Here is a 19,165-nt window from a genome sequence, read left to right as displayed (position 1 = left end):
GGAGTCAGGAGTATATAAGCTGAAACGATGGAATCTAAGAGTACAGGGAATTGCATCCTATGAAATGGAGGACACCAATGATTTGTACTTGCTATGTATTGGTGTTTAGGGAAGAGAAAAAGTAACAAATAAGCCTTAGTCTAAATATGTACACTTTGCTGATTTGTAGAATAGGGTCCTGATTCTACAATCACACTCATTAGCATGAAACTTTTCCAGTCTCTGAACCTACCATTTGTTCTGAATTGTCAATAACTAGTGTTTTGAGCCATGTTTCTGTACAGCATAAAATTTGCTGGCAAATAGGCTACATTATGGATTGCTTCAGAGCACCAGCTGCCCTGGTTGAGTTCTCTTAATGCTAATAGAGGTTGCCATTCAAGACTGGTAAGAATTGTTTGAACTTTTTTTACTCTTTGCTTAATATTTTTAACTTATTTTCATTGTGTTATGTAGAATATTGATTGCATCTTTTCTAAAATAAAATAAAATCATGGATCTCAAAGGTTGCATTCACATGCAAAAATGTAAGAGAAAGTAAGAAAATATGCTTTATAATACTTAAAGAAGGGCAAAGACTGAAGTATTATCTTTCATTATCGTTTGTTAGAAGTTCAAACAGTAGAGAGAAATAAGACTCATAAACCGGCTGATTTCATTTTTTAGAATTTTAAGTTTTCTCATGGAAATTTAAGAGAAGGAGGACACAAATTTACTACAAATTTTGTAGTAACCTGTAATCCTGTAAACAGGATTCTCCTTTTCATACATCTACTTTTACAACTATCACATCTTTAGTTTGCTAAACCATAGGTTTTCTTGCTTGGCTTTTTATTACATGTGATATTTTCTAGATCTAAGATTATACCTGCTTCTTCAAAGAGGTTAAACAGGTTGCTGTTTAAGACCTTTGTTTTTATGAGCAGTAGCATCATCATTACAGTGAGCAACTGAACATCAGTGCAATATTCAGAGGCTTCTGACCATCAGTTACAAAACACTTCCTTAAGGCTTGAAAAGCATAGCAGGCAGTGTGGTAGGTTTCATCAGTGGACCAAAAAACTTTTGATCTAAAAGGTTTCCCTTTCGTTACAAAGACATCTTTTTTTATTCTTGTGTCAACTGACAAAAAGAAAGCATATACACAAGCATGGTATCTATCTATATTTTGCAAAGTTTTTTTTTTTTTTTTTTTTTTTTTAATACTCCTCTGTCTTTTAAAGACTGATTCAGCTTTCTACCAAGCCAGTAAAACAGATATTCTTACGATGTTCGTAGACATTTCAAATGTCAAGCCCCACTGAGTGATGGTGACAAACATTGCTGAAGATCTCTTGTTCCAAAATTGTGAATCCTTTAATACTATCTGTGCTTCTCTTTACATGTTGAGTTGTCAGATTGTGTTTCTATAATAACTAATAACAGATCTATATGCTGCTGGTTCCTCAGAAATAAAAGTCTCAGCCAGATCAGCTGTGAACACAAGAACACATTTCATCTGAACTAAACAGAGCAGAATTCAGAGTTGATGTATTTTTTGATGGTTGCAGAAGGAGAAATGATATTCTATCCTTCATAACATTAGAGCTGGTATAAAGACTGTAGGTACAAAATTAACTTGTCAAAACTTAAGCAAATTTTAGCAGGCACACTGAGTTTTGTTTGAAGCTTTGTGTCATGTATGCTTGAAATTTTTTTGTGTAGTGTTAGAAGCCCTAAAACTGAATATACTTATCATTTAACCATGAGTTCTGTAGCAAGATTAGGACATATAGACTTAAAATCAATTGCAATTTTTATTTAAAAATTATCTTTAAATCTTTTTATAGAAGATTATAGTGCTCTGATAGGCTTTCTGGATTCCTACTTTTTTTTCTTGTAATCTTTCTTGATCATTTTTTATCACTTTCTGCTATTTTTATTCTGTAAAAGTATATTATTTACATGACACCAAAAGTGTGCTAGGTGCTTTCCTGCCTACATTTTGTTGTGATAGGTATATTTGAGTCTAGTCATATTGAAATAAAAGTCAATATTTCTTCCATTTGAAAAATATGTAATATTGCTACTACATACAAATAACAAGCCCTCTTCTATAAGTTGAGGAGATTTTATGGTTGAAAAATCAAGCACATGATATGAAAAAGTTGCACCTGAACTCTTTAGTCAGCCCGCATTGTACATTCAATTTCTTTTCTGAATGAGAAAGGATTTGGGATTGGAGGGGAATACTATGTAGTCGTGTAATTACAGGTTAATAAAAGGATGGAATCAAGGCTACATGAGCAGCCATATGTCTAACGTTTCCCAGACCACTTTCCAGTTTTACAAAACATTGATCTTAGTAGCAAATGTCATTTCTTGAGCTTTAAGCATGAGACTTGCTTCTTTCGCTCATACTTCACTCTCCTCATCACAGAATTTGTATCTCAGTTCCCTTTAGTACAATAATTAATACTTTTCCATGGCTGCACACGTCATCTAGTGCCTGAAGACAGGAAAACCAGCCTGTGCTATTGTAGTCAATACTGTACTTAGCAATGATGCTCTGTTTTTGGAGGCAGTATCTATTCTTACTTCATTAAGCAGGTAACCTGGGCACCACCTTTCTTTGGAGAATAAAGCGAGAAGTGTGCCGGCCTAGGTCTTGACTCAGGAGACAAGATGTGAACAGGATGTGCGCCTCGATTTGGGAACTTGGAAGTGCTTCTATTTCACACTTCCCGTGTAGTCAGAGGAACTTCACTGACTAAATATTCCCTGGGAAACAGCTTCCTATATTTTCACATAGCTTAGCCTTCTTTAGCTTAGCCCATTGCATGACCTTGTATGTATAGAGATCTGCCATGTGATCCAGATGCACTGTATACCAGCAACTTGTCAGGCCGCGTGATGTCTGGATTTTCATTGTTGTCAGCTGAGTTGAGAAGTCTGGAGCAATCTTGATTCCAGATACATGGAATTTTTTTCAGAGCTCAGTAGCCATGTGGCCTCTGGCTGTTCTAATATTATGTTTGCTAAACTAACCAAGCTATTCTTAGCATTTAGTTGGGAAGCTCTATCAAGAAGTTCTATCTACTAAAAACAGTAGTTTATCTAATACTGTTATTCTCCATAAAGCTGTGAGGAGATACACAAGTGCCAAAAGACCAGATTTTCAGAAGATGTTAATGATAGGTCCTAGGTCCCTGATTTTGGTATTAACTATATATATCCTTTCAGTTTCAGATGGCTACATTTTTCTTCTTGTTTTTCTGATGCACCATGCTGACCATAGTAAAAAATGCAGTCATATTTCATTGTGGCTCTATAAAGGGAGATGCTTTTAGTATGCTTATAGACTGTTCAATACACAATGAATATGAATATTTATTAATTTACTTTGAAGTCTAATTGAATTTTATTTAATTTTGATCAAGTATAATAATGATTTAAAGGCAATGTCTGAATAATAGGCAAGATAGAAAAAAAGTCAAATGAAAAGGAAATAATACCTATGATTTTGTCTCCTCTATCAAAACTGATTGTTGGCTTACTATCTATACAATTGCAAGTAAATTTACATTTAAGTACTGTTAAGTGTAAAATAGGTAATGAAATATAGCTCCAAATTAACTATAGAAATGGGAAACTAATCCTAAATTTAATGAAAAAGTTCTCATAATCGTGCTTCAGAATACAGTGTCTTAAATATGCATTATGTGAACATTTCTGGTTTGGGTAGATTCATGTGTTATAAGAACCAGCTGAAGTTCATGATGTAACCATGTTAACACTTTTTAATAGCTCTTTGAGAACACAACACAATTGTGTTAATGATAATCAGTTAAAGATTATTTGTTCCAGATGTTTCCTAAGGAAAAAGAAAAAAGATTAAAAAAATAAGAATTTATTCTGTGTCCCTGTTTAATATCAGATACTGGGAAAAGTCTTAATGTAAAACTAATCTCTTTCTTCAGATAATGTACTAGTAAACCATAGCTTGAATTGGGTATGTGAATACAATTGTGAAAGAAGCAGAGATGCCTAGAAAACCATATTCTTTTTTTGGCATGGGCCTTTGGTTCCCAGTGGCCTAAAGTCCCACACCACAAAAATCACTATAATTGGCAAGGCTGGCAACCTCTTCTCTCATTGTCAAACAGATGCTTTACAGTAAATTTGTAGGGACTCTGAAAATGATCTGACACCAGAAGTACCAAAAGCAAAAAAGAAAGCACACCACACACAGATTCAGGAATACTATTAAATGACTGACTTGTGATAAACCCTAAAATTAAATGATCTAGATTAACTGAAAAAAAAAAACATTTATTTATTAGTTGTTTAAATTTCAGAATTTCCTCCAAGATAAACTTAACATTATGTGCCTTATCAACAAGATTTTACATTTTACTAGACTTATATTAAGTAGACATGTCCAGACTTGTTCAAAAAGCAAAATAAACATTAATCTTAAAGTCTATAGCGTCAAGAAGGAAAATAATTAAGGCCTTGGAAGGCGGTGAAACATTATGCATATAACTGTGTTGCAGTAGTAACTGGCATACATCTTTTGTTGTCAGAATAAGCTGGAGGAAAATCCTTTTTGGAGTATTTTCTCTCTGCTGCATGAACTAGGAAAAGGTATGATGGCCCAGAAGCTTTCCTACACTAAGACAAGCTCAAGAAATAGTGGAATCTTATTATGACTCCTGAATCCCCACAGTTATGGAGCTCTATTAAATTGCTCCAGAAGATCCTCCAAGTGCGGATGTCTCAGGGTAAAGCATCTAGGCAAGACTGCAATAAATATTGATTTTCAATCACGTCATTCATGTTCACAAGATGCCCTTGGGATACAGTTTTTTTGCAGTACCTCGTGTAAGCAGTACTTGCTCTATTCTTTGCTCTAAACCACAAATACTCTATGGCTCATCATGCTGCTTTTCATAAAGAATTCCTCTGTCTCCCTTCAACATCTTCACTGATCTTTCTGTGGTTGCATGTTTTGACTAGCTGTGACCAACAAGAATGGCAAAGAATGAGAGAGGGAGCAGGAGGCTTAAAGGAAAGAGATGAAGCTACTGCACAAATGGAGAGCAGCATTCTGCTGCCCTCTTCACATACGGTTGCTGTATCTTGAGGACCATGTCTCTGTGATGTTTCTAGTCATGTCTCTGTTGCTCTTTTCTGTGCCAAAAACAAGTCTTGGTCACTTGTAATACCATTTGCTGAATTCAGGCTCACTGTGTCTCGATGATCCTGGGCATGCACAGTGAGCATCCCTTGGTAGTATCATATGGTGAGACTACAGGGAATTTAGTTATGTGGAAAGGTTGAGTTTGCCTTTGATTCAGTTAAAGCACAGTGGCAGTGCCTATGACACAGGTGGATTGGCAATGTGGATCCATATTTGTATTTATCTATATCTATATCATTCAGGACCATTGAGTTCTTCAAAATGCCTGTGGGGAGAGCAAAACACCTTTCCAATCCAAGTGATTGAAGCTGGGCTGTCACTGATTATTCCAACCCAGTGAAGACCTTGACCTCAGCACATGTTGTTCTTGCAAGGTAAGAGTAATATACCATCTTTATCAATGTATATCAACATATAGTGAGGATTAGACCAAGAGCATAGAATCTTGCTATAAAACAACAAAAATTGGTTTCTTTGTTAAGTGTAAATGTCTTTTCTGCTTTCTTTGTTAGCCTCATAGGGATAGAAGAGGCTTATAAAGTAGTGTTATCCTTGAAGACAGACCTTTTTACTCTTTTTTAAAATTGAAAAAAAAAAAGCCATAGAAATTTTTTATGGTCATTGCAGTCGGAATCACAGTTATCTTAGATTTGATATTGACTTTTCACAGAAACACTGAGATAAGTTCATGCCCTTGGTGGGCTGCCTTATGAGGATAATTTCTTGTTGTTAATGAATTTTGGCAAGTTGATTAGGAAAAAACAGAAAATTTAAATACAGATTATTTACTGACTAGGTTCTTCAAAGCATTTAAGAAAAAAAAAATGTCCCCCAACAGCAGCATGTGTTTGTGAAAGTGCAATGGGAAAAGAGTGAGTGCCACTAGTCCTCTGTGTCCTATAGACTATTGACTTCTCCACTGTACATTCATTAAAAAAATGTCCATTGTCACGATTTCTACATAATACTGCAAAAAGGATATCCTGTAGTACGAAAGACAATATCAAAAATCAAGAAGAGCTCCTTCTCTATGTCTACTAATGATCCTTTAGGAAACCTTTAGCAGTTACTTTGCTTCCCAGTGTTAAGGATGTTCTGGATGCCCCCTCTATACTCTCTTCTTGGCCTTGCGGATATAATTGCCTGCCTGGACTCCCTAGTGCTGTTGATGTAGAACTGCATTAAACAGGTGATCTGACCCAAGAGGATGTCATCTTGATGCTTGGAAGTGGTGCCTGCAACAGGGCTGATCACAAAAGCAGGGCTAACAGGTCTCTTGCTGGAGCACTAACAGGGATTCTGTCCTTCAGTTTTGTATGTGGTGCTGCTAGTTCTCTGAAGAAGAGCTCTTTAGCAGGAGCAGGTTCAGGAGATAGCAGACTCTGGCCCACTGCTGTGTGAAGTCCTGATTGCTGACCATCTCCAGTAGGAGTGTGTAGTTTTCTTACAGATTGCTATCTACGGACAACAGATAGAAAAAGGGATTTGGCTGCCTTGTGGGAAGCCTTGGTAACTGGAGGCATGGTGCTGCGTTTAATCCTGTTATAGTGGGTTGCTCAGTCTGCCCTTACTGCTTACTTCTGCTAAACAGTGATCCTGCCTACCCAGGCTTTCCTTCCGGCTTGGTGGGAAGAGATTTACAGTCATATAGATAGAATAGATGTTCCACTATCATCATCTGCAAAGAGATCCACAAGATTTGAGACCTAGCTGTTTACCTCATGATATTTCTCCTCTCAGGGAAAGATGAAGTCAATGTTTTTTCTTGCTTATCCCTGGGGACATGATCATGTCCTTCTCCCAGCTGTGCAGAGCTGTCTCTTCACAGCATTTCTGAAATATCTTGTCTACAAAGGAGGAATGCCTATATTATGGTTTCTGTCTGTTCAGCAGACCTTTTGAAGGGATGTATCTTATTCAGGTATATGGGGGTTAAAGAGTGTGATGTGAGACTCTGGTCGGGTAGGGTATGCTCTGTGACTTGGTAAGATATTTTGGAATACTAGGGTGTGCTGACTGGAGTGCAGAGCATCTACACTGCATAAAGAATTCAGAGAATGCTGGAGGAGAGCCCTCTTAAAGTTTGTTTCTTGACATTAAAACTGCAGTGCTCTCAGTTCAATATAAAGGACATTCCAAGTGCCAGACAATGTGGGCAGTCAGAGAATTTGGTCTTGAGGGTGCTGCTGAAACTGTAACAAGACAAACTGTAGCTGCAACACAGCAGTTGAGTTGACTTGTTCTGGCCATAACCCTGGCATGGCTGTTTTAACATGTGCCAAGCTGATTATGGTCTGCAGGAGACTATGTGCCAACTGAGAATTGCTGGAAGGCAGGCCAACATCAAAACAGTTAGAGTTAGAGGATAAACTGTTTGTTGACTTTGTGAGTGACTTCTGGGAAGAGGGCAGCCTCTGACAGCCTCTGATTTTGTGAGAATGGAAGGAAGCAGCATCCTCAGAAATGTCGTTGGAGGTGGTTATAAGAAAAAAATAACCCCTGTGCCTCTTTGAGAAGAGAGTTGTGGGAAAGGTAGAGTGAGTTCATGGACTTACTATGGGGAAAGGGAATGAAAAAAAAATGCTGGTTGTGTTAGAAAATTAGTTAGTTTTCCTTTGTTCACTCCAGTTCCATCCAGAGGATTGGGGCCCTATATGAGCCAATGAAGTCAGAATGGTTTGGAGTATATTGTGGCTTTTTGGCCACAACTGGATAAGCCAAAAGTGGAAGGTTTTGTTGTCTACCCATTTAGTAAAAATGGGCACATATCTTGCAGATCCCCTGGACTTTATTTTTTCTGCTGGTTATAAGTTGACCAATGTCATGCAGTTGATCATTGCCAATGATCTTGATAGAGACTGAAATTCATAAGTCATAGCTTTATTTCCTAGCTTTGGCTTATGCCTAAGAGACTTACAGGTGAAGCAGGAGCTGTTAAGTAAACTTGTGGCACTTAAATCTGGGCACTTTTTCATGATGAAATATATTTAGTTCATTAAATCAGTCTCTCTCCAAGCATTTTTAGTTCTGCCTTCAATTCCCTGTATCACTACAACCAAAAGGAGTTGTAGTGTCTGCATGTTTTTAAAATAAACAGAAAAATGCTTGATGGTGCTGGACTAGATGTTCCTGATAACATGTTGCCAACAGAAAAGTTCTCATCCTTGAAGAAAGTTTTTCAAGTGGTCATGACACTCTCAATCATATAAGCCTCTCTTCAGAACAGACATTCGGTGCCCTCAAATGACTCTTCAGACTTGGCTCAGAAACAGGCTGACACAAAAGGGGCTAATTAACACACACATTTTCATGTGGAGGAATCTGGTTTCCAAACAGATTTTTACCAGCAATATAGCTGACGAGCTGAATCTGCTACGGCTGTTTCTTCCATCCAATTTGAATGAAAATGGAAACAAGGGGTGGGAGAGGGAGAGACATTTCATTCCAGTGATGATACAGACATGATGAATTCCTTTGAGCTGAACTTCTGTCATGTTAAGTTTCTGCTTAAAAGGAACACAGCATAAAATATAAAGGGAAGCCATTTAAAGTATAGACAGATGTTAAGTGTGCCATGTACATAACCACAGGAAATCTCTCAGGCGTTCTTTCTGGAGGAAAGGCAGAAAGGGAATGGAAAGGTGGTCTTGCATTATAGCACTGGCCTAGAATTGTAAAGGTCAAATTCAATTTTCCACTTCTGCTATAGATTTTGTATTTTCTAATTCCCCTGTGTTTCACATCATACTAATGATTATAGTAGCACAGCCCTATTCTGCACAGAAATTTTAAGGCTGCTTACCCATCTGCCCAAGCAATTGTGAAAGAATACTGAAACAAAAGTCGTAAATTTAGTAGAATCCAGAGATCAGACACCACCATTCCTCCCTGCTGCTTTAGGAGCAGATATCCTTAATGTGCAGGGACACTAGACTACTATTTACTCAGGTTCTCCTGTTTACTTTTAGACACTCCCTGTTCTACCTGGATTGATTCTGGACTAATTACTATGTTACTGTCATTACAGGAAATTATATATGCCCCTCTTCCCACCATAGCAACTACCGAGTGCTGATAGCTAATTGCTCCAGATTAATCCACTGTATGTGCTCTTGTATCTGGCAGGGTATTGTAGTGGCTGCTAGTAAGGGGTTCTGAAGATAAGAACAGATTTTCACATGTTTTAGTGCAACACAGAGAGTCCATTGTAACATTATGCCCTTTGGATTAACATTAAAGAAATGACTTTTTGTCAGTTTATCAAAGGAAAATTAAAGTTCCTTAGACATCAGTAATATCGAATCTGAGCCTTTAATCAAACTGACAAGAAAAGATAGAGAATTTGAACTAAAGAATGTGTTTATAGCCTTAATATTGGGTGGCTGGTATTTAACTCTGTGTAACCTACTGATTTTTACAGAGAGGAGTTTTATCTCAGTGAACATATATACTTCTCTATCATTTCAGTTCAAAGTATTCCAATAAAATCACCCCATGTGCAGGGCTGGATTTTTTTTCTCTCCCATTCCAAAGACTAGAGAATAATTATCTAGAAATGGTGCATTCAGAAAACAATTTATTTTGCATCCAGCAAAACGGGGAACTTTAAGAGAACTTTGCTGGGAAAGTGGAGGGTAAGGCTTGATTCTCATTGACACTACCTGGATAGTCTTTATTGGAATGCGGAACTGCATTTGCAGTATTGCCCAAATAATATGTACTATAAACTGTAATAAATGGGAATTGCCCCAACTCCCATTAAAAACTAGGAAATCTTTAATGAGCACAAACGTTAAGTGTGGAGCTTTCACTTAAGAATGTAAGGGAAGGCTCTGTGGAAATTATGTGAAAACAAAAGGCGACCTGGTTAGTGAAAGAATTACAATACTGTTGTTTGGAATTATAGGGTTTTCCGTATCTGACAATTAGAAAAATGAGAAAGCAACCTATAGTTCTAGAAAGTATGTGTCCTGGACAAACAGCTGGAAGTAATTGTAAGATCATAGCTAAGCTATTAACAGTGTAGGTATTACTTTCAGTTTGGAGCTGAAGGGACAGTAGACAGTTAAAAAGATACTCTGGGGAAAAGGAATATGAAAGAGCTGTAAATACAAGAAGATAAAGGGCCATCTAAAAAACAGTAATAAGAGTAAGCAGAGAATGTACAAGGAATACAAATACATATGTTCAAAATACAAGCACGTTTTTAGAGGCAGAAATTCTCAAATACCTTGAGAAGTGTTCAAAGTCAAGCTGAATCAGATGTTTCAAAAATACTAAATCAAATGCTTATCTAACTTTTCTCCTCTACTCTTCCTCTAAGGGGCATGTTGCACTTCTTTTCTCTCTTGCTATCTCATTTTCTGTTTTCTCTTTGTCTTCATTTTTCAGGATACCAAGTATTTTTTCTTATTTGTAATTCACCTGTGTTACATGTTCTTCTCTTCTGTGTTTTTATTATTGCATGCTTCCATAGATTGTCTGCCTTCTTTAGCATAAATTCTGCTTCCCACTGCTTTCTGCCTGTTTACCAGCTGCAATGATCTTGAGCATCTGAGATAGTAAACTTTAGGTGGAAGATGGTAAATAGAGAGGCAGTTTACTGTTTCAAGAACTTTTTCTTGGAGATGCTTTTGTTCTAATTAAACAGTTAGAAATGTCTAGTCATTGGATGCCATAGCTGATAACTTGTGTCAGCAAAAGTATTCAGAGTTACTATTAAAATGCTGAAAGGCTAATGGAGGATAGATTTGTGTGGTATGACAACTGAAGAAGTGATGCCTGAAATTCTGGGAGATAAAGGGGAAATACTGAGATGTGGCATCAGTGATGTAATTAGTCTAGGAAGAATAACAGCGAGGACTGTATTTGTATGTGGCCTTAAAACAGTATAATTTGTCTTCAATGTCTTGCTGAAGTATTAATCAAGGCTAACCTAAAAGAAAAATACCCATCTAACAAATGAACAACAATACCTCACATAATAGTTTAGGTGTTCACTGGAAGTATAACTTCCGCATTTTAAACAGATATAATAGTCTCTTTTAATTTCTTATGGTCTTCACTCAACAGAATATTATTATAATCAGCAGAGAGAGGTCATTAAATAGATGAGAAAACTGGAATTGCTTTTCTTTAAACTTATATCCATCTTTTGCTTTTCAATTCTGGAATGATGTTAGACGTAGAAAGACTAGAAAGAGATTTACCAGCTTCGCTGATACAAAAGGAGTCATTCTTCTATGTGACCCCTTAAAAATGTAAGCTAGGCTGGCCAGCCCTTGGCCCTGGAGGAATTGTGAGATGAAAGTGGGTCTCTCATTCAGCTCCAAAAAAAATAATAACGCAAGAAGGCCACTACTCCTCCATGCAAGAAAATGGATAACAAGGATGAAAAAGGCTAAGGCTTGTCACCAAGAACTCAGCTGAAACAGCTGATGCAAGCAGATCTGCAGCTCCCTTGTTTTGTTATAACTTGACTAAACTACAGTTAAACCTTAGTTGATTTTGGATTTACAGACATTCTGAAGTGTGAAGGATCCTTCACACTGAAGTATCTGAAGTTTAACAATATCCTATACTGTTAAATTTGTTGATTTTTTCCCCTTTCTTAAATTAATTGCCTGTTCAAATTGTGCACCATGTTTTTGCCTTTGGGAACCAATGGTTAAAACTCTGGAATTTTGATTTATAATTTCAACAACACTAGAAAGCAACAGATGTAGGTTTGAATATTTTTCGCATAAGTTCTCATGGAAAGCACCATACAAATACTCAAAAAGGTTTTGACAATAAATCTTGAAGGCTGTTGAAAGAAAATGTTGAGCCACAGGGTAAAAAAAAGAATGTTTAGTTTGTTGTGCTGGTGTGTACAGAGCATGTACTCTGTTTGGGAGGTGTCAAGTTTAGCATGCTATCTAACCACAGCCTTTTATAGTGGCTGAGGTCTAAACTTGACCCAAGTGCATGTTTAGCCAGATGTCATTTGCAAGTACAGGAATTTGGACTGACTTTCAGATAAACCACAAACCTGGATGAATGAATGTTGTTCCAGATGCATTATCTTATAATCCTAAAGAAAATAAGATTTCAGATGAAAGGACTATAGAACTTTCCCTTGTATGAGCTTTAAAAGCTAAGGCTAATCCTGAAACCATTGAAAAGATTTAACCTACCACTGTGTGAAATTTTAGACAAACAGAATTTAAGAACTTTAATACTTTTAGAATCCCCTCAAATTAGTAAAGAAGTATTCAGAATTAATTGAACTGGTTTGGTGATCTTGAAATATATGAAATTTCTCTCTTTAAAACACTTTACATGTTTGTTAGCTTATGTTTTGCTAGCGTCATCTTGATAATGTACAGAATATGCTGCATTATGGGGAACTCTTTACATACAGTGATACTGTATGTAAAGTGATCATAGTGATACTGTAGTTCAATAAGACCTCAACATTAAGACTTATATTAAATGTCTGGAAGAAAAGGAATTGGGGAAAACAGAGTGAATGTCTTTAGAAGCGGTGTTTGGTCACCAATGAATAAATAAACAGTGTATATGAATCATAGAAACTATATATATGCATTCTTTGTAAGATGAGTATATTTATATTGCATAAATGTTGGCTTTTCTGTACTCTAGAAGTCAGTTTAGGTTACTAGTTAGTTACTCACTTTTAGATAATTAGAGATCTTGAGTGACACCTAGCCACCCTCCTTCCCCCATAATATCCCAGAAGATGCAAAAATAGATCAGCAGTGAAAACCTTCTATTTTTTTCACAGCTAAGTATTGCTGTTGCTACCCTATTGTCCTCAATTCTGGGTCAGGTTATGATCTGTTAATGTGTTATCATGTGTCTGCTGAGCTGTGGCAAATGTGAATTGTTGTTCTTAGCTTGTAGCATGGCAAGGATGTGTCTCAGTTAAAGCTGTCTTCCTTGTGGACTAAGTTAACTCACAGTACTTTCCATTTGCTTCTAAGAGTGAACAGGCAGGCAGTGAAGATCACTTGATCCATGATAATTTGTTGGGCAACTTGATAATGTGTCAGAGTCGTTACTGAAAGGTATCGTAAATAATCTGAAAAACGTTATACCTGATAGAATTTATAAAGCAAGTTAATTTCTGTGCAAATACAGTAATTCATAAAAATAGATACTTCCAGGTACTTCTTGTTAATGGTGAGGCATTTTAATGGATTACTAGAATCACTGAATTAAAATAAGAAAGAGGATATAGTGCCTAAAAAAGTGACTGAAAGAGAATGTCCTTACTACTTTATTGAGTAGTAGGGCTACTGCAAGAAATTAACAGCACAGAGTGACTTCCTGAGAGAAAGAGTATTTATAATTTCCTATCACTTATTCTTTCAATGCTTGATTTTCCATATAGGAAGTTTTTGCATATGAAGTTTTTTCATATTTCATAATGGAAAATAAAAAAGAGTCATACTTGCCCTTATAGACAGACTGGGAACAACTAACCTGGAGCAGTAGGATTCTCTACCATTAGCAATATTAAAATAAAGATCAGACATATTTTTTAGAAGATTTGTTTATTTGAGCAGGAAATAATCTGGCAATTCTGTGCCCTGTGTTCTGGAATAGCTTGACGTATATGGCATAAAGATATATTCTGGCTATGTAATTAATGGAAATAAGATATGCATAAGAATATTGTATTCTATTGATAAAAAAAGTATCCTTTTGAAGAGAGCTATAGCAGAAAAGTAGTTTTCATGGCTATAGCTCCTTCAATAAAGGATCTCATAGCTTTTTACAAATTGTAATTAATAAAATTTATATTTGTACTGTTTAACCTTACCATATCTAATCCTCATTCAGACCTTTTCAAACATCTCTAATTATTATCTTCAATTTACAGACAGGTAAATTGAAGCTGTTAATAAAAATTATTGAATTGCACAGTAAAAAAAACAGAACAAAAAAATGAAACGAAAATTCTGAAACTCACCTTTTTGTTCTGTATCCCTTATTAAATTACTTAGCTATATAGTGATGTCTGATGCCCATTGTTTAACTGAAGAACAACAATTCTTGTGAGACTTACTTCCCTAGAAAAATTGGAAAATTTTCCCTTTTTCTCCCTCCTCCTGTCAAAACAATAAAAAAAGAAAAGAAAAAGGCTACCGTAGAACTGCTCTTCTGTGATCCAGATTTACTCAAAATAATTCTGTCTAGCTGGTATGGAGGTTGGCACTGTGGCTGACACACCTATGTAGGAGAATAAAGAAAATTTTGTTGCTGACAGTGAAATGCGCCATATCATTTGGAGGGGCTATTATTGAACTGCATGAGCCATACCATGTATAATGTTTAATGTCATTACCATAAAAGGTATGAAATCTCTCCTCCCAAGCTCAGAGGACAGACTGGGACTTGCAATGACTCTGTCTGTGGCCTGATAGAGCAATTCATTATGTTGACATAGAGCTGTGTCTTAGCCAGACATTCCTTGACATTTCTACCTCTGCACACCACCACACTAACTGAGGAAAGTATTGTGTATCACTGTTGTTTTCCCCAATGTCACCAGAGTGATTAATGGTTTTTAAATTCAAGTTGTGGAAGCAGCCAGAGAATGAACAGATATATAGGTATGGGAAACAGTGACATGGTATACATATGCAGGAGCTAGACATCAGCTATGCTGAAAATATCACTGTTAATGTCTTAGAAAAATATTTGGCTGTGCTCACAGTATATAGATCTTTGAGATGCATGTATTAGCCAAACAATGAAGGATTTGCCAGCCTCTTCTAGGTGTCAGTACAGGTTTATGTCAAAGAAGAATGATACTCCTTTGGTTTGGGAATTTAACACCTTGTTATAGATATTTTAGGGTGTATGAGAGAACTGTCTTATTCATGCCAAATAGCAATCTGCAATAATGGCCAGCATTGCTATAATGAGGATCACAGACCAGAGTACAGCTACTCCTTCCAACTATACTATTTCTGGATGAAAAAGTGGAAGTTTGCTAACATGATGTTCAATAATTTGCTTAGTCGTCTTAACATTTAACCCATAGGAGCCAAACTGGCTTTATCACTTGTTGACCACTTACATACTTAATCTTTTCCTACTGCAGACTTTTTAAAATAAATGACACATCTTTAGTGGGTGAACTTCGTTCAGCCTTTGCTTCATGACTGGGACTGTGGTGCTACTCTCATCTTCTTGAGAAGAGTAAGAACAATAATTCATTACTATCACTGCTGAGAAAGGCCAGTAAAAGAATCTCCTTAAGTAGATTTAAATTCTTTATACTGGAAATGTAAACCTGAGAATAAATCTATCACACTATTCAAGCTTGGTTTTTGATGTAAGTGTATCAAATACCTACAGGAATGCTTTGATAGAGTTTTCTGAATATCTTATATTCTCTCTGAGGAAATTATCATCTAAGTGCTGATAGCTAGCCTATCTCATTGCAAGGCTAATCTCAGTATCTTTGAAATGTCGTGGCAGTCAGAGGAGTTTACTGAGGACTGAAGAAAGCATGTGTCACACCTATCTTCAAGAAGAGCAAGAAGGAGGATCCAGCAAACTACACACTGATCAGCTTCACCTTGATTCCTGAGAAGGTGATATACCAAATCCTCCTGGAAACAATTCCAAATATTATAAGGACAAGAAGGTGACTGGGAGTCATCAACATGGGTTTATGAAGGAGAACCCCCGCTTGACCTATAGGCTAGCCTTCTATAATGAAATGAATACCTTGGTGAGTAAACAGAGAATAGCTGATACAGTTTATCTTGATTTTAGCAAGTCTTTCAATACTGTCTCCCATAACATCCTCATAGACAGCTGATGAAGTATGGACTAGTTAAATAGTCCATTTCACTGGGTGAACTGCTGAGCTTGAAGAGCAAAAGCTCAAAATCCAGCTGGAGGCCAGTAACTATTGGTTTATTCCAGGGGTTGATACCAATGCCAATACTATTCAACATCTTCACTAATGCCATGGATGATGGGACACAATGCACCTTCAGCCGGTTTACTGATAATACAAAGTTGGGAAAAGTAGTGGATAAACCAGATGGTTGTGCTGCCATTCAAATAAACTGGACCAAGAGGAACCTCATGAAACTGAAAACAGGGAAATGCAAAGTCTGGAACCTGGGAGGGAATAAGCTCATGCACCTGTACAGGCAGGGGCCCACTGACTGGAAAAGCAGCATTGCAGAAAGGGCTCTGAGGGTCCTGTCAGACAAGATGACGATGAGCCAGGAATGGGCCCTTGCAGCCAGAAGGCCAACAGCATGCTAGGTGTTACGAGGCAGAGTGCTGCCAGCAGATCATGGAAAGTGATCCTTCCCCTCTCCTCAATCCTGGGGAAACCACATGTGGAGTGCTCTGTGTCCAGTCCTGGCTGCAGGGCACATGAGAGACATAACCCTACTGGAGCAAAATCCACAAAGATGGTTAAGGGATTGGAGCAGGTGAGATAAGAGGAGAGTCTGTTTGGCCTCAGGAAGAGAAGGCTTGGGGGATTTAATCACTTTGTATAACCACCTGATGGGAGGGAGTAAAGAAGAGAGATCCAGACTCTGCTCAGTGGTGTCGTGTGAAAGGGCAAGAGGCAGTGGGCACAAACTGAAACAGGAAATTCCACTGAAACATAAGAAAAAGCTTTTTTATGGTGAGGGTGATCAAACACTGAAACAGGTTGTCCAGAGAGGTTGTGGAGTCTTTCTCCTTTGGGGACATTCACAACCCAACAGGACATGGCCGTGAGCAACTTGCTGTACTTAATCCTGGTTAGAGCAGGGGTGTTGCAGTCGACAATATCCTTTCCAGTTGTAATTTTTCTGTGATTCTGTGTAATCACTTTCAAGAAATAGAGATTTCGCACATAATCCAAAGTTAGTTTTACATCTGCATAACATGTCATGGTTTGCATAGCTGAGAAAAACAGAAAATATTATTGATAAGGAAAAATATTGTTTTGTGAACCACAGTGCATGAGAATTTAGACTCAACTTTTTCCTGTACTTGAGGTTATGAGGAATCAGTGAAGATACAGGTAGAAGTGATGTGTGATTATGGTAGCTGATTGGAAGAAGCCTATGTTTTTTTCTCTTCTGGCCAATGAGAAGGTTTTGGCAGTTATCTTGACATTGAATTGTTTATGAGACTCAACATATGGGATCTATGAAGAAAAGGTCTGAAACCATTGAACATTCTTCAGTCCTCTTGAATTGTGATGCTGCCCATGGTCCTATAGGCAGAACAGACCACATATATTGATTAACTGATAAATGAGATGGTAAATATGATCTTTTAATAGATAAGGCTTCTTCTAAAGAAATGCTTCCCATCCTCCCGTGATATACTTGAAAAGGTATTTCAAATACATAGGAGAGCTACATTTCTAGTTCACAGTATTGACTTGTTGAGGAGAAAATATTCATCTCTTTTATGGATACAAATAGCTGGGAAAAGCATACTGTTATTACTAACTTGGCTCGAGTCACAATCATGATGTTCAAAACTAGACAGTACTTCTACAAATATGTTGCTTTTTTTACTGTCTGAAGTTTTATATGTTTTAACTTTCATCAGTAAATGTGTCAGTCATCCAAAAGACTCATCCAGAAGTCTTAGTTGGCACACACTCCATTATACCAAATAATACTAAATAATGAAGAAGAATGGAGACTGATTATTAATGCAAAATGACTTGAAAAAGCGAATGAATAGAATGACAAAAATAGATTAAATAATTGAGAGTCCCAGAAAGGATGTTAAAATATATGTCTTACATAAATCAAAAATGAAGTGTGTATGACACAGAATGAGTCATCCTGTGAATAAGGGGAAGATGAATTCAAATGTTGTTTGCCAGTAGTAATAGTTGGTACCACTGTGGTTCTGTCAATCTGCTAAATAATAATAATGGACCTAGTACAGGAAGTCAGTAGAAGTTTTGCTTTGCTAAGGAATGTAGCATAAAGCACCAGAAAAGCAATGAATTAAAATAAGAAATATCTATTGTGTTGGCCTACATTCTAATCCTGCCTCTAGCAAAGTAAGTGGCAAAGTGTTTAGTAGCAATAGGGAAGAACCTCCTCTCCTCCAAAACAAATCAATTCTTTTGTAAGCAGAAAAGTAGAATGTGAGGTAACTGCAAATACCCTGTGATATGTCAATTTTACTCACCAAATATTTAAAGCTTTCACATACTTTTTTCAATAATGTCCATCAGTGAAGGACAAGGCAGGAATGGTAGAGGCAGAGGAATATTATTTTTTTATCATACGCTGCAATATACATGGAAAAAATAGCAAATCTATAGGATGAGAGACTTTTAAGTATCAACATACAGATGATACCAGGTCATAAAATCTGAATGATTTTATATTAATGGGGATTGTTGCATCCATCACTGAATTTGGATAGTTCTTGAATATTTCATTATTGAATTAGAAATTGTAAATTTAAAATGAAATGGAGAAATACATTTCCGCATGAATTTCTGACTAAGTATAAGAAATCATAAATGAGTCTTGAAAGTTTCCATTGTTTTCAGTGATTGCTAGATTGGATCAGTTTTGAAAAACCCCCATCTTTCCTGCTCATACTAGGTGAAAAAAACTATGACAATGACTGCTGTTGTGTTGTGCTTATCAATCTGAGTTATCAAAATTTTTAGTATGTCATTGATCAAAAATTAAAGAAAAGAATAATAGTATGATAGTATTAAAAGTTCGTTTTTTAGTGCTATAAGAGTAGAAAAAGTGTCAGAGAAGCAAAAAGAGACTGGAAAGACAGAGGGGAAATAAACTTGGCAAAAAAAAATCTTGAAGAGCAGGAAGGTCAGAGCAGGGGAGAAAGCTTGGAGGAGACAGATGTGCTTGGGAATAAAAAGGGTAAATGCAATTTCTGGAGTAGAGCGAAGGCTTGGACTCATTAAAGCATAGCAAAACAATCAAGAGGGAGACTTCAGGGAGC

The 19,165-nt window shown here is 36.8% G+C and overlaps 1 protein-coding gene and 1 long non-coding RNA gene across 4 annotated transcripts in view; one reads left to right on the top strand and one right to left on the bottom strand.

The window, feature by feature from the left end:
- Positions 1 to 14,312, bottom strand: part of IGF1 (insulin like growth factor 1) — a 73,461-nt gene extending 59,149 nt beyond the window's left edge. The window contains exon 1 of the mRNA XM_062569588.1: positions 14,160 to 14,312. The gene's annotated coding sequence lies outside the window, so the exon portion shown is untranslated. The remainder of the gene's footprint in view (positions 1 to 14,159) is intronic.
- LOC134137089 (uncharacterized) overlaps positions 1 to 19,165 on the top strand; it is a 90,989-nt gene that overhangs the window by 32,390 nt on the left and 39,434 nt on the right. For 2 of the 3 annotated variants that reach the window (XR_009957620.1, XR_009957624.1), the window contains exon 4: positions 5,425 to 5,556. This is a non-coding gene — a long non-coding RNA (uncharacterized LOC134137089). Of the gene's footprint in view, positions 1 to 5,424; positions 5,557 to 15,296; positions 15,365 to 19,165 lie in introns of those variants that run through there. The other variant, XR_009957622.1, reaches the window with a different exon arrangement.

This window comes from Rhea pennata, chromosome 1 (genome assembly GCF_028389875.1).
Source record: "Rhea pennata isolate bPtePen1 chromosome 1, bPtePen1.pri, whole genome shotgun sequence".
Classification (NCBI taxonomy): domain Eukaryota; kingdom Metazoa; phylum Chordata; class Aves; order Rheiformes; family Rheidae; genus Rhea; species Rhea pennata.
This window is presented reverse-complemented; position numbering and strand designations above follow the sequence as displayed.